The 12,401-nt window shown below is 42.8% G+C and overlaps 1 long non-coding RNA gene across 1 annotated transcript; it reads left to right on the top strand.

The window, feature by feature from the left end:
• Positions 1-3,663: 3,663 nt before the first annotated feature.
• On the top strand, positions 3,664-12,252 carry LOC107317634. Its single transcript, XR_001556949.2, has 4 exons — positions 3,664-4,033; positions 4,183-4,265; positions 11,537-11,623; positions 11,728-12,252. It is a non-coding gene; the product is annotated as an uncharacterized LOC107317634 (long non-coding RNA).
• Positions 12,253-12,401: the final 149 nt, after the last annotated feature.

Below are 12,401 nucleotides of genomic sequence, written 5' to 3'. Positions count from 1 at the left end.
GAGCTCAGTATCACCTCTGAGAGATGAAGGCCAGGATGTGAGCTAATATCTAGCCCAGTGCTTAATTAACCAAGGAAAAATATCAATAGGTGCATTCAAATGTCACATATCGTATGGAAATACAGTTCCTGATTTAATGCAGTAAGGTGTGTGGATATGCCCATCCCATATAGATTGCATCGAGGCCATTACATAGAAAGGATGATAAAGCAGGGAAAGAACTGCTAACCTAAAGCAGTTTTCTGCAACTTTATCAGAGGTGATAGAGATCATCTGTATTTCTGGACAACTGTGCTTCCAGTTTCATAAATAATAGTTTTGAAGGGGTTAATCTGTCATTCAGACTTTTGATTACAAGTCAGTGCTCCCATACAGTTCAGACAGATAAATAAATCTCCCATATTGTCTTTTTCTTATCCTGAAGCCATGGGATTGGTAGTACAGTAGTTGCAGAGAGGATACAGCAAGGCGTGCCTGCCCGCCACAGCTGGATGTAGTGCCTAGACCAGCACAGGACCTGTAGCTAAACAACCCCTCTCCTTTTCACTGCCTTGAACTGAACTCCAGTAAATTGTGTGCTGCCGTTCCCTGGCAGGTTATTACAAAGTCAGACCTGCTTCGGTGGCATGGATTTACACTGAATTTCTGGGATGTCGATGTTGCTGTTTGAAAAGAAATGATTTTTTTTAAGTAATATCCAAAATGTTATGTTCTTTTATTTTTTTTCCCTGCTGACTAAATAATCTATCCTACTTTAGTTATGTCTTTATTTTCCTATACTTGAGCTATCAAATTTGCATAGCAGACGCAATGCTTTTCACACAGTACATCAAACATGTTGTCCGTAGCAACATAAGTAGTTTTGCTTCTTGCTGCAAGCCTTCTGCATTTACCTGACTTCATCCTTCACTGTGACTTTTGGGGACTTTCATGACAATGAAGCAATCATCTTTCTGGATTTGATAAATCTCTCTGTAAGCATGTGTTCTATTAGTGAACAGCACTGGGTAGTCCTGGAAACGGTACATCCTTTCTTTATCTGAAAAAGACTATGGGCAGTGATGATGGTTACTCTTTTCAATCTCATGCACAGTGATTCTGAGTCTTCAAAAAATGAAGTTAATACATGGCCTTGTTCTTATCTAACATCACATAAACTGACAGCTCTACTGACAAGTAAATCCGCTGAAGATATTAATTGTAAGGGTCCAGAGACAAACTGCAGATAAGGAATTCCCTGAAGTGCTGTTTGTCTGAAGTGTAAGTCCAGGAAAGGGTTGTACCACTTGCACTCCTTCTCCAAGCATTGGCTGCTGGAAGGACACTGTGCCAAGTCGTTCCTTGCCTGGCCCAGTGCAGAGGTGATGTCCTCAAATCAGCTGTGTGCCAAGGTGAGCTTCTCATTTCAAGTTATCTAAATGCATTTGAGCCAGCAGTTTAAGTTTTAAAAGCTCTTCCTTCCATGCCTGTAACACGTGTTCTCTTTTGTGAAAAGATGGAAGGTATGTAGGTGGCTGAATACTTACAAGTAGGAGAGTAAGTATCATTCTGTCTTTTACAACATGTAATTGATTATAACTAAATCCAAACCCAGATAAGCTATTCTCTGTGTGGAAAAAATCATTGGATTTAAATGACTTCTTATTTTAACCAAGCAATGCAACACCTGTACAAGCAAATGTTGTCCCAGGGTAGTATGCTGACCTCCACTAAACCCTTATGGTTTTGTTGGGAGCTTGGTCAGGGCAAGTGACAGGCTTGTTGCTCATGGCACAGAAGTGGAACACTGTAAGCAGGCTTTCTGGCCCCTGAATTGATTTCTAAACATCCACTTCTCTGATCTCCACCACCACTGACCTGCCTAATACAGTGCCCTGCTGTGCATACCCTTCTTGTGCTTCATGCAAGCTAGAGCCAGAAATACTGCATCACTGTGCAGTAATGTTCCCATTACTGTAAGGGGGATTTCCTGGTGCTCCGCATCCCTTTATCTTGTGCTTATATGCACAGCAGCCTCTATCTGTGTGGCGCAGAAGGAAACATCTAGTGTTCATTTTATTTCTCATGCAATATGAAAGGTACCTCTAACAGATTAACTAGTGAAGTGATGAGAATCCTTCAGGCTTTCAAGTCTAAGCTGCGCACATGTGATTAGTTTAAATGACCAATATAGTGAGCAATATGGGGAAGTGGTATTGATGGGTTTGGTATTTTTTCAGCCCCTCTTTTATTCTGAGATTTGATATTTCCAAACAAGTACTATTTGGAGCAAGCTCAAAGCTGCTGTTGTGTTTCCCTACAGGAGCCCTACAGTAATGCGCAGAGAGGAAATTATCTGGCATTTCTGAGCTGTTCATTCAGTTGCCTGTACGCTATTTTACAATGCAGGTGCTTGAGAAGATGGTGGCAGGAGGATAATGCAAGCTTAGCTGGAACCTTTCCTGTCCAGGATCCTAGGGCACTTCTCAAGACACATGCTTCTGACTCATAGACTTAGTTACAGATGTGTAAGAGAGCAGATGCAAGTTGTCTGTGCACCCAGCTGGACTTTTTCTATAGCAGCTATTTAACCCCTCAGGCAGTCTGCAGCAGTTTGAGTTTATTGCCTCAGTCTCATCTTCTTAACTGGGGAAGAAACAAAAAACAGCATAAACTCACGATGTTCTCATTCCCAGTTCCATGTTAATTTGCATGTTGGTTTATATCAAAATGAGCTCTCAGCCAACATAACTGAGACAGGTTTGGACTGCATAAATGGCAGACATCTCTCAGATTGGATATAAGGGTGGACTGTGGGATACTTTACATCAGATCAGACACTGTGTTTTACTTGGACCTTTTCTTCACTAAAATATGGACAGAATGAAGTGTGCACCGGAGATAAATCAATAGTGTGTAGTGAATGAGCGCCAAGGTCTTTCATGCTGCAGAAAGTGAGGAGCGTGTAGCCAGAGATGAAAGTTCTACAGAAGGAAAAATGATGTTCTTGTGACAGTTTTTTAGCGTGACAAATGAAAAGCAGAGCAATAGATGTTATCTCCACTTGTGCTGGAGAACTCTTATTTGATTCTGAGCATCCTAATTGTGTCAGACAAAACGTGTCAAAGCTGTTCTCTGAGTTTGTCTTTTTTGTGATAAGATTCCAGGGCTGTAAAATAGGTAACTGTTGAGCAGCCAGTGTTGCAGTTGAAGCCATTGGGTTCTTCATCCTGAATATATGAAGCTCTACATAAGTCTGACAACACAGCTTATAAACAGTTTGTGCTGGGTATCGTGGTTCAGCTGGGATTTCTTACTCTGTACATGATCTCCAAGACTAGCAAAAAAATGTGCCCTTAACATCTCAGGAAGTTTATAGAAATGAATTCATTAGTGTCCAAAGCATTCATGCTATTCTAATAAGCACCACAGAAAAGACTATGAAGAGATGAATAATTCTGTTTTCAAAGCAGAATCTGAATAGAGTGCAATAAATAATGCCTGGTGAGAGCGAATAATGAAGGGAAAATAAACTATTGAAAGCAACACGTTAGTTAAACATTGTTCATTCTGTGCACTGAATGAGGTAAGGATTTTATGGAAAAGAGCATGTGTGACAGTGTCATTTATAGGGACATTGTGGTGCCTGTGCACAGAGCACATGAATTACTGTCTCACAGGCAACCACATCGCTTTATGTGCTTGATTAGCAGCCTTTATAATGTAAGCATAGCATAGTTTTATGTGTAATAAATAAGTTACGTGGTTTCTGCTTCAAGATCAAGGCTCTGAAGCCTTGTCAGTTAAATGGTGTTAGAGTTACTCTATTCTTTCATCTGGGGAAATAATATGTTCTTTGAAATATGTGAGCTACTTTATCTGAAACTAAGAAAGAAAATGAAGGGTCAGCCTCGTGCAGGTATCTCACATGATGAATTTTATTTAATAATAATATACTTATTTAATAATGCAGGAAGGCATCAGAAGGTGGTGGTCAGGGTGACTTGTATGGCAGAAGATGGAGAATTTGGAACTCGCTGAAAGTCATGAAAAAGTAAGGCAAGCACAACTGTTTCTTCCTTCTCATCTTGTACTTTGGCCAGTAAGACAAATATACGGCCTCAAGGTCATTGAGTAACTCTTTCCTCTGTCTATAGCAATAACTGCAGAAGGGTATCGTTTAAATTAATTCTTACTTTACAGCCTTTTAAGAAGGTTCTCTTCAGTTTCTGTCCACCAGCAAATTTCCATTCTGCTCTTCAGGACTCAAGCTGGCTTCTTTCAAGGTAAATTCTGTTAAGTGCTGTTATCTCTGCCATCTGAAGTACTATCGTTGCTGCATAGAAGTCACAAGACTACTTTTGATTTGCAGGCATACTGTACAGTGCTTTCAGATTGTTATTTGCAAATAGTTCTGAAATGTGGTGAACAGACATAAGAAAATCCATGAAAATACAACCCCACCCTGCAGGTAAATGCAGAGAGAACTAAATGCTGTTGGATTTTTTGTTAAGGGAAGACTTTGCTTTTACACTCCTAGTTGGAGAAGAAGAGTCAGGTTGATGTAGAATAGAGCTCACAGTAAGGCCTCAGTGCTTGCAGGGCCCTATGGCTGCTAACGCTCCCAGGTTGCAAGGCACTGCTATGGCCTACATACCAGCTCTGCCTTCCCTGCAGGAGATCACACTGCTCTCTGACCATCTGCATCCTGCATATGTGACCACAGATGTGGAGAGAGGTCACAGTGCAGAGCTGCACACAGATTTGATTGGAGCCTCCTTGCAGGGAGTGTGCAACAGGAGATCACTGCATCACTCTCAGCTCAGGGGTGAGACATACAGGGCTGCTGGTTGCATTCTGTGGACCTGTTCAGCCCTGTCTCATTTTTCTTCCCTCTCTGAAATGGGTCCTGCATAAATATTCCTGGCCTGGCAAATTTTTTGAGAGGCTAATAATGCTGTTAGACCCTCGATGAACATGAATAATAGCCTGTTTGCACAGCTGATAACAGAGCTGTAAAAACGAATCTGCTCCCAGATGAAACTTGACATGCAAAATTTAAGCTTGGGGAGCAATTCTTTATACATATTCTGAAAAAAAAAAAATAACATAATTCAGACTGCTTAATTGTTATTCATCCTTTAAATATAAAATCCTACAGGAAGGTCAACAGAGAGAGCTTTAAGCATAAAATACAACAAATGTTTAGTCTATAATAAAGTTGAATCTGCTCATTTTGGAGAAGAACAATGGCTGAGGGTCGAAGCTCTGGGTTCTGTAGTTGCCAGATGGGATAATTTCCAAAAGGGAATTTGGATGGTAATCAGTGTCCGCTGGGATCCATGCCCACCGCCCCGAGTCCTCGTGCCACAAAGGAGAGATTAGAGGCAGAATGAGAATGTGCAAGGCTGGCACGAATCAAAGGGACTCCCTGTAAAACCTATTACATCTGCACTCTGAAAAATGCATAGAGAAACTGACAGTCAGGAAAATGCAGTTTTGATTGTGCTTTGATGGCTGGGAAGCTAAAATTTTGTGGGTGGGTGGCTGAGTGTAAGTCCATGTCCATGCCAGCTTTATTTGTCTGAGACAGGCAGAGTCAGGCTGGTTTTCATTGTCCTTTCGGGACTTTCAGAGCAGCAGGATAAAGAAAGGAATGAAACAGGGGAAATGAATTTATAGACTTTGGTTGTCAAATGTTTCACAAAAGACCCAAATCTTGATGTTTTGTTCTATTGAATTTGTTTTGGCACAGCAAAGATAATATTGCAAACCTCTACAAAGGGAAGTGGTCATTATGTCCCTCTGTGTCTTTGTGACGGCTGGGGGATTTACTGAGTCAAAGTTTCCCTTTTGGACTAAAAGCAGGTGTTACTCTCTGCTGAATTATGAGATACAGACACTATGCCATGTGTTTGGGACCTACAGAGTTGGTTAGTATAGACCAAAACAGATGCCAAAGGTTTGGGTGGGATTACGTGAATTTCTCCAGTGTTCACTTTCTAACAGTAAGACAAACAAGACTCTTGGAAAATTAAGTTTCAGATGAGCTCTGAGGACTTGTCTTGATCTGTGGGGAACCCAGCTCAGCCCCTGGGGCCTGTGCCCTCCAGTGGGTGAGTGTGCCCATGCTGTGGGGATTAAGTCTAAACCAGCTGAACACGTGCTGCTTTAACCTGATCTGAGCATGGGCTTTGCCATGTTCTGGGTGAATGGGAGCTACAGTGCAGGGCTGTGATGTCCTCAGGCCTTCAGATCTGCTCCAGATCTGTGTGGCTGCAGAGTATTGCCCTGTTTCCTCATGGGAAGCATGGACCTCTGTCACAAATAGCACGATCAGCCTTTGCTGAGCAGGGGACACGCAGTCTGTGCTAATCCTACTGGCTGGCACAGGTCATACTGAAATAGAAAAATGATTTTAAGCTCAGATGTGTTTGGAGAGGAACAAGGCTAAAGCTTTCTGCAGAGAGGATGAGATGAAGTCATGGTAGTGGGAGTGCCATGAGTAAGAACTGCTGTGCTTTGGCCAAGGACTGTAGGAAGCACCAGTGGAAGCTCAAACTGTTCGAGTCTGACAGGATGTGTGCAGACATGCAGATACACAAATACTGTTCTTTGCCAGAGCCGCAGGAGAACCAGTGCTGAGGTGCAAGAAGGGTGGCAAATCAAGGAGCTGAATTAGCAGGAGGGATTCGGGGTTGATTTAGACTACTGGTAAAAATCTGTTCCTATTCCTTCAGGCTTGAACCGCAAACACTTGTGGAACTGGGAGACATTTGTGTTTTAGGAATGAATTGCAACACCGAGTATTTTGAGGGTAGGAAGGAAGGCTGTTTTGTGCTTCTAAATACGATGCCTGTAGGACATGTTCTTCTGAAGCACATCTATCACTTGATGCTTTATGTGATATGACAAAGTGCCACAAGGGTTCAGCTGTCAACTGCTGTTGTAGCAGAGTGATATAAGGGGCAGGAAATCTGAATGGGCATCTTCTCGGAAACTTTGTTCAAAAGAACTGTAGCTCTGGGAGTGCACATATGTTTCTATCACATACGAATGTTTTCAGCTTCAAAGAAATAAGTTTTTCACAACCTAGAAGTGTAAACAAGGCTGCATTTGTAGCATGTAATACAATTTTAATGTGGCTGTAATGAAACTATTCATAGAGACACCGTGAAGAGCAAATGTTATCATTGATGAAGCACAGCACTATGCAAAGCCAGGGGATACTCAAACATCAGGCCTACATGTGTAAGGTGATAACTGCATTCTTCTCACGTGGTAAAAACCATCTCCCAGTTGCTCCATTTGTTCCCCATCTTCCATTAATCCTGTGGGGAAATTTTAAAAACTAGTTTAATTCTGCCCATTTTGAAAGGCAAATAATTTCACTCTGACCAAGCTCAAATATTTTATTTATGCACAAGGCTACATTCGCTCTCTTGTTATTTAGGGATTAAAATTGATGAGATGGCAATATTTAATAGGATATCTTTGAAAACCATTGTTAAATGCAAGGTGGTAAATCAAAAGAGAAAGCAAGGGAAACAACATTCAGAATCAGTTGATTCTTGAAAAATTATTCTTAATGATCTCTCACTTTAAAAAGGAAAATAGATGTTGAGTTGATATTCCCTCATTAAGGGAGGAATATATATAGGAATATACAGATTGAATGACTCAGGCTCTGTCCACCACTTAGTGTGACAGAGGGTCAGTACTGGCTCAAAAGCAAAATGGATTTGAAAATGTTCTGCTGTCATTCAGAATCCATACAAATACAAGGGTTGCTCTGAAAGTGATGCCTCTTATGTGTTTCCAAGGAAGCAACACAGGTACGAAGAGCACATTTATACTGTTTGATAGCTCGAACTCTCAAGTACAAAACAGGATGTTGGTTTGAAGGTTCAACCTCTACTGCCATCCCACCAACATCCACCTGTGATATCATGGGGCATCATAAAATGGGAGGCATTACTTCTGGGGCAGCCCTTGTATAGTGAGAAACATTCAATGCAGACAGGATCCTCAATTCCCATTTGGGTATTATTTTCTCCTTGATGTTATAATTAATGCTAAAAGAATTTGTCTGAGCCATCAGGATGCTCAAAGCTTTCTGGAGGGCTGCTGGGAGCTCGGGGACTTTGCACCCCACAGAACCAGAGCTTGTCCTGCTCCTGCCATCCCCACACAACACACCACTACCTTGAAGCTCCTGGGCATGAACAAGTCAGATGTGTGAGAAAAGCAGGGTGAGTGCCCAGCTTACTGAATTGTTAAAGAGGAGAGAAAAAAATCATCCAGGCTTGTTGCTGCTGCTGGCTTACTTTGTTGTGTCTCAGCCCTTTGGGAGTTGTAGAGCAAACAGCAGTCTGTGCTACTAATCTGCTGCCTTACAGCACAGATATACGGTCACTGCAGAGTTACACGAGACACTGTCAACTTCAGTTTTGCTCCAATTCATGATTCCTTTGTTAGTATTAGCAGGATAAATAGTTTGAAGTGAAACATCTTGAAAAAATCCCACTGTACTTGTTACTAACTATGGCCTGAAGTCTGCATTTCTGTTCGCTTTCACGGTGATTAGTCACTGTACCACAGCAAAGAGCAGCTCAGTCTACAGCAATGCTCCTCCAGCATGCAAAAGATCTTGCCAGACACCTAATCCTCACTTTTTTTTCTTCTCAGTCCCTTCATTCTTATGCTCATTAAAATTAATGGGAAAGATCCCTATTGTGGCTGTGGGTTTGGTTGCGCTCAAAGATCCATTGTCCAGGGATACTGCTATGGCACAGTGGTCAGCCCTGGGAGGGGAATGAGGGGCAGAAGCCTTCCGTGTTAACTCCTCTCTGGCTGAATAACAACTTTACCAGTGGGTTGCAAACAATCTCATAGGCTGCAGGAACAAGAGCATAGTATGGAAGATGGGAAAGGGCAATACCCTTCAGGAAGCTTTCACAGCATCTTCTGGGTACGCTACATGGTTCATACTTGAGCTGAAATGCTATGGAAAACCAGGAGCAAGCAGTCATAGTGGACAGTGTGGGCCTGAGATTAGATAGACATACTTAATCTAAGTTTAAGGAAGTGGCTGTAAGTCAGGATTGCTCCAAATACCCCAAGTATGCATGAATCATATGTATGGCCGAGATGCAGACTGTTATCTTGAGGTGTCAGTGACTGTGTGATGTGGTGCATATTGGACTGAAATGGGAGGATGGGTATAGAAGTGGTGCAGTCTCATAATAAGCAGCACTAGGCAGCATGGCAATGTGGTGTCATAACCGCTTCTTAAGCTTCACTAGAGGGCAACTGAAGGATGGTCTGGGACAAAGATCAATAATGACTATGGAAGTCAGAGAAATCTGGTTTGCAGCACAGCTCTTGGATGATAAACTGATGAGTCCTGTAACGTAATTTAAGTCTGTGGGATGTCCTCCTTTCTTTAATAGGCCGTGAGCTAGATAAAAATAAGGATGTCATTAGAAGACTGTATGTGCCAAGGGGGCTACGTTGGCCTTTTAGGCATCAAGGAAGCTAATGTAAAGTCCCAGTGGCTGTCAGAAGGCCCTAGAAAGTGAAAGGGGAAGAAGGATCCAATAGACAAAATAGTTTAGGGCATGGGTTTAAATAGGAAATGTGAGAAGAAAAAGAACAAGCAGCTGACTTGGGGGACTGGAATCCTCTGGAAGGAAGATGAAGTTGAAAGAGAATAAAAAGAAGCCAACAAACAAAAGAGATTATGCAAAAGATTGAACAAAGTATTTTAAAACAAAACAAAAATTACAGGGAGGGAGGGGGGAAGAGCATAGAACAGGGGTTAACATTTAGTCAGGTGCAAATAAAAAGATGGATTGGAAGAAAAACACTGAAGAATTAGAGCACTGATTTGCTTTCACACTCACAAAAAGGCTTTATGCAAATGAAAGGCAGTGTCACCTGCCTCTGAAAGCAGGAATATACTCCAATTTTTAGTAATTTATCTCTAGCTTTCAAAATATAAATAAGAGCTACATGAAAAATAACTCTGGTGTCCTTATGCTGTACAGAATTTGGTGGTGTGCTATAGTAATTCCAAGAGATGGAACCAACTTCAGGAGGTGGGGACAAGCCCTGATCAGTAGTGAACCTGCTTATACTCCACAGGGTTTTGAGCTTGTTTTGTTTTTTCACTTAGTAGAAACAGAAAGAAGTGAGTTTTAGTTTCAGATGTAACACACAGTACTGCGTACAGCTCGAAATTCACAGCAGAGTCAGGTTAGGGAACAGAGTTTAAATAACACTGCAGGTACTGACCCAGCAGCTGGCAGGGATCTGGCCGCTGGTACACTGGTTCAACTAACTTAATTAAAAGGTTTAATTTAAATATCTGTTTGGAAAACATATTACATTAGCATATCTAAAATGCGTGAGGGGATTGAGGGAATTAGATTTGCCAAGCTGAGAGACAGGATGGAAAAAGTCAGCCTGACGGACAGGGGATATCTTGGAAAGTGACTCCAGGAATAGCGAAGGGCTTTGCTTTTTTAAATGTCGATGTGAAAGGGGAAAAAAAGAGATTGTAGAGGGATGTTACATTGATGGGAGAAGAATAGTGGCCTAAAGAGTGTGTGTCAGTACAAACAGCTGAAGGCACTTGGCTTCCACAGCGTGGAGAGTCTCAGAGGAAAGACTGGAGACCTCCCAAGGGATGTATCCTACCTACACCTGTTCTTTCTCTTCCTTGAGATTGTTTTTCCACATACATTGTTTAATTTAGCAGAGTTCTACTGACAAAACGATGAAGCTCCTTCAGTTTTTCCACATTTGAGAGAGCTCTTTGCTGGGCAGTCTGTCTCTCTGATGCAGGTAATGGGGCAGGGGAGGCCCACGGTTACTGACGTTCTTGACTGCAAACAGCAGTAAGTCAGGATGGTCTGATGCTGTCCTAAGCTGCCAGCAGCACACTCAGGTTAGATGAAATCTGTTGCCATCTCTCAGCACAGTGTTGGTCACACTGATGTGTGTTCTCAGTAGTGCAGGCATTCCAGGCTTCAGATGAGGGACTTCCTTACTATCTGCCCACCTCATCCTGCACAGCTGATCCTCAGCCCCTCCAGCTGCAATGTGATTAATAACAAAATGCTCCTGCGTCTCAAACACCGGGCACAATTGCTTGCAGCACGTTGCTCAAGACAAGCTCCTGGTCTGATCCTGCACCTCGTCCTTCTGCAAGGAAGGGAAAGTGTGCAGTAGGTGGGCAGAAGGTTCAAGCACCAGGTGAACTGACACTAAGCTCAGTGCATTGCTTTTACATGCTTCTGAATGTCTGTCCAACCTCTGTCCAAATGCAATCAATGGTTGGGAGGGTGTGTGTGTACACACCTGTGTGATTGAAGAACAAAAGAACATGTGGATAGGACAGACTGACTGCTGTGTGTACAATGACCTCAGTCACCAACTGGGAAACGCAGACTATCAGCATGTGTTTTGTATACAGTGGTTACTGAATGTTGTGTATGAGATGCTGGACACTGTTTGGCCATCAATCAAACACAGCTGTGCTGTTGCTTTACAGACTTCCAGTCTGGGTAAAAGAAGCCTGAGTTCCTGTTCCAGTTGGTGACTGAAGAGTTGAGCTCCTGGCAGAGATGGACCCTGGGAGGTAAATTATTCATTTTAATTAACTATTAGAACGTATCAGATAAAATGAGATTTCTCTTTCATGCTACATGGTTTCCCTACCTTAACTTCCTTTAATTTCTCCAGTTTCCTCTCTGCCTCTGGGACACAGATATCCCTACGATGACACTGGGCTCCCAGCAGCCGCCTCAATGGACGGCCAGAAGGGGCTGTTGAAATCCCAGCAGGTCGGGTGTCATCTGAGCTCTTTAATTAGGACAAGTTTCTTTAGGCTGCTTTCAGTGAGAGGCACGCGGCCAAATTAGCTCCTAGAAAAACCAAAGTTCCGGTATGGATCACAGCAGATCACTGCTGCAACCGACGCTCTGCACCTGTTTCATCCTGAATAGCTCCACTGCTGCCTTTGGAGCCGCTTCCAGCTCTAATTTAGGAAACAGAGCAGGCTGGGCGTTAGGGCAGCTCTATCAGTCTGTGTTTGACCTGATGCATGAGAAACACCTCCTCAGCTCCGAGCAATTCTTGCAATATATCCAAAAACTGTCTGGCAGCGTTCAGATCCCTCCCAGGGACACAGAATCACAGAATGACCCGGGTTGGAAGGGACCTCAAGGATCATGTAGTTCCAATCCCCCTGCCTGGCAGGGCCACCAAACATACACCTTTACTACATCAGGTTGCCCAGGGCCCCGTCCAACCTGGTCTTGAACACCTCCAAGGACGGGGCATCCACAACCTCCCTGGGCAGCCTGTTCCAGGGCCTAACCACTCTCCTAGTTAAGAACTTCCCCCTAACATCCAAC

Source organism: Coturnix japonica, chromosome 8 (assembly GCF_001577835.2).
Source record: "Coturnix japonica isolate 7356 chromosome 8, Coturnix japonica 2.1, whole genome shotgun sequence".
Taxonomy (NCBI): Eukaryota; Metazoa; Chordata; class Aves; order Galliformes; family Phasianidae; genus Coturnix; species Coturnix japonica.
This window is presented reverse-complemented; position numbering and strand designations above follow the sequence as displayed.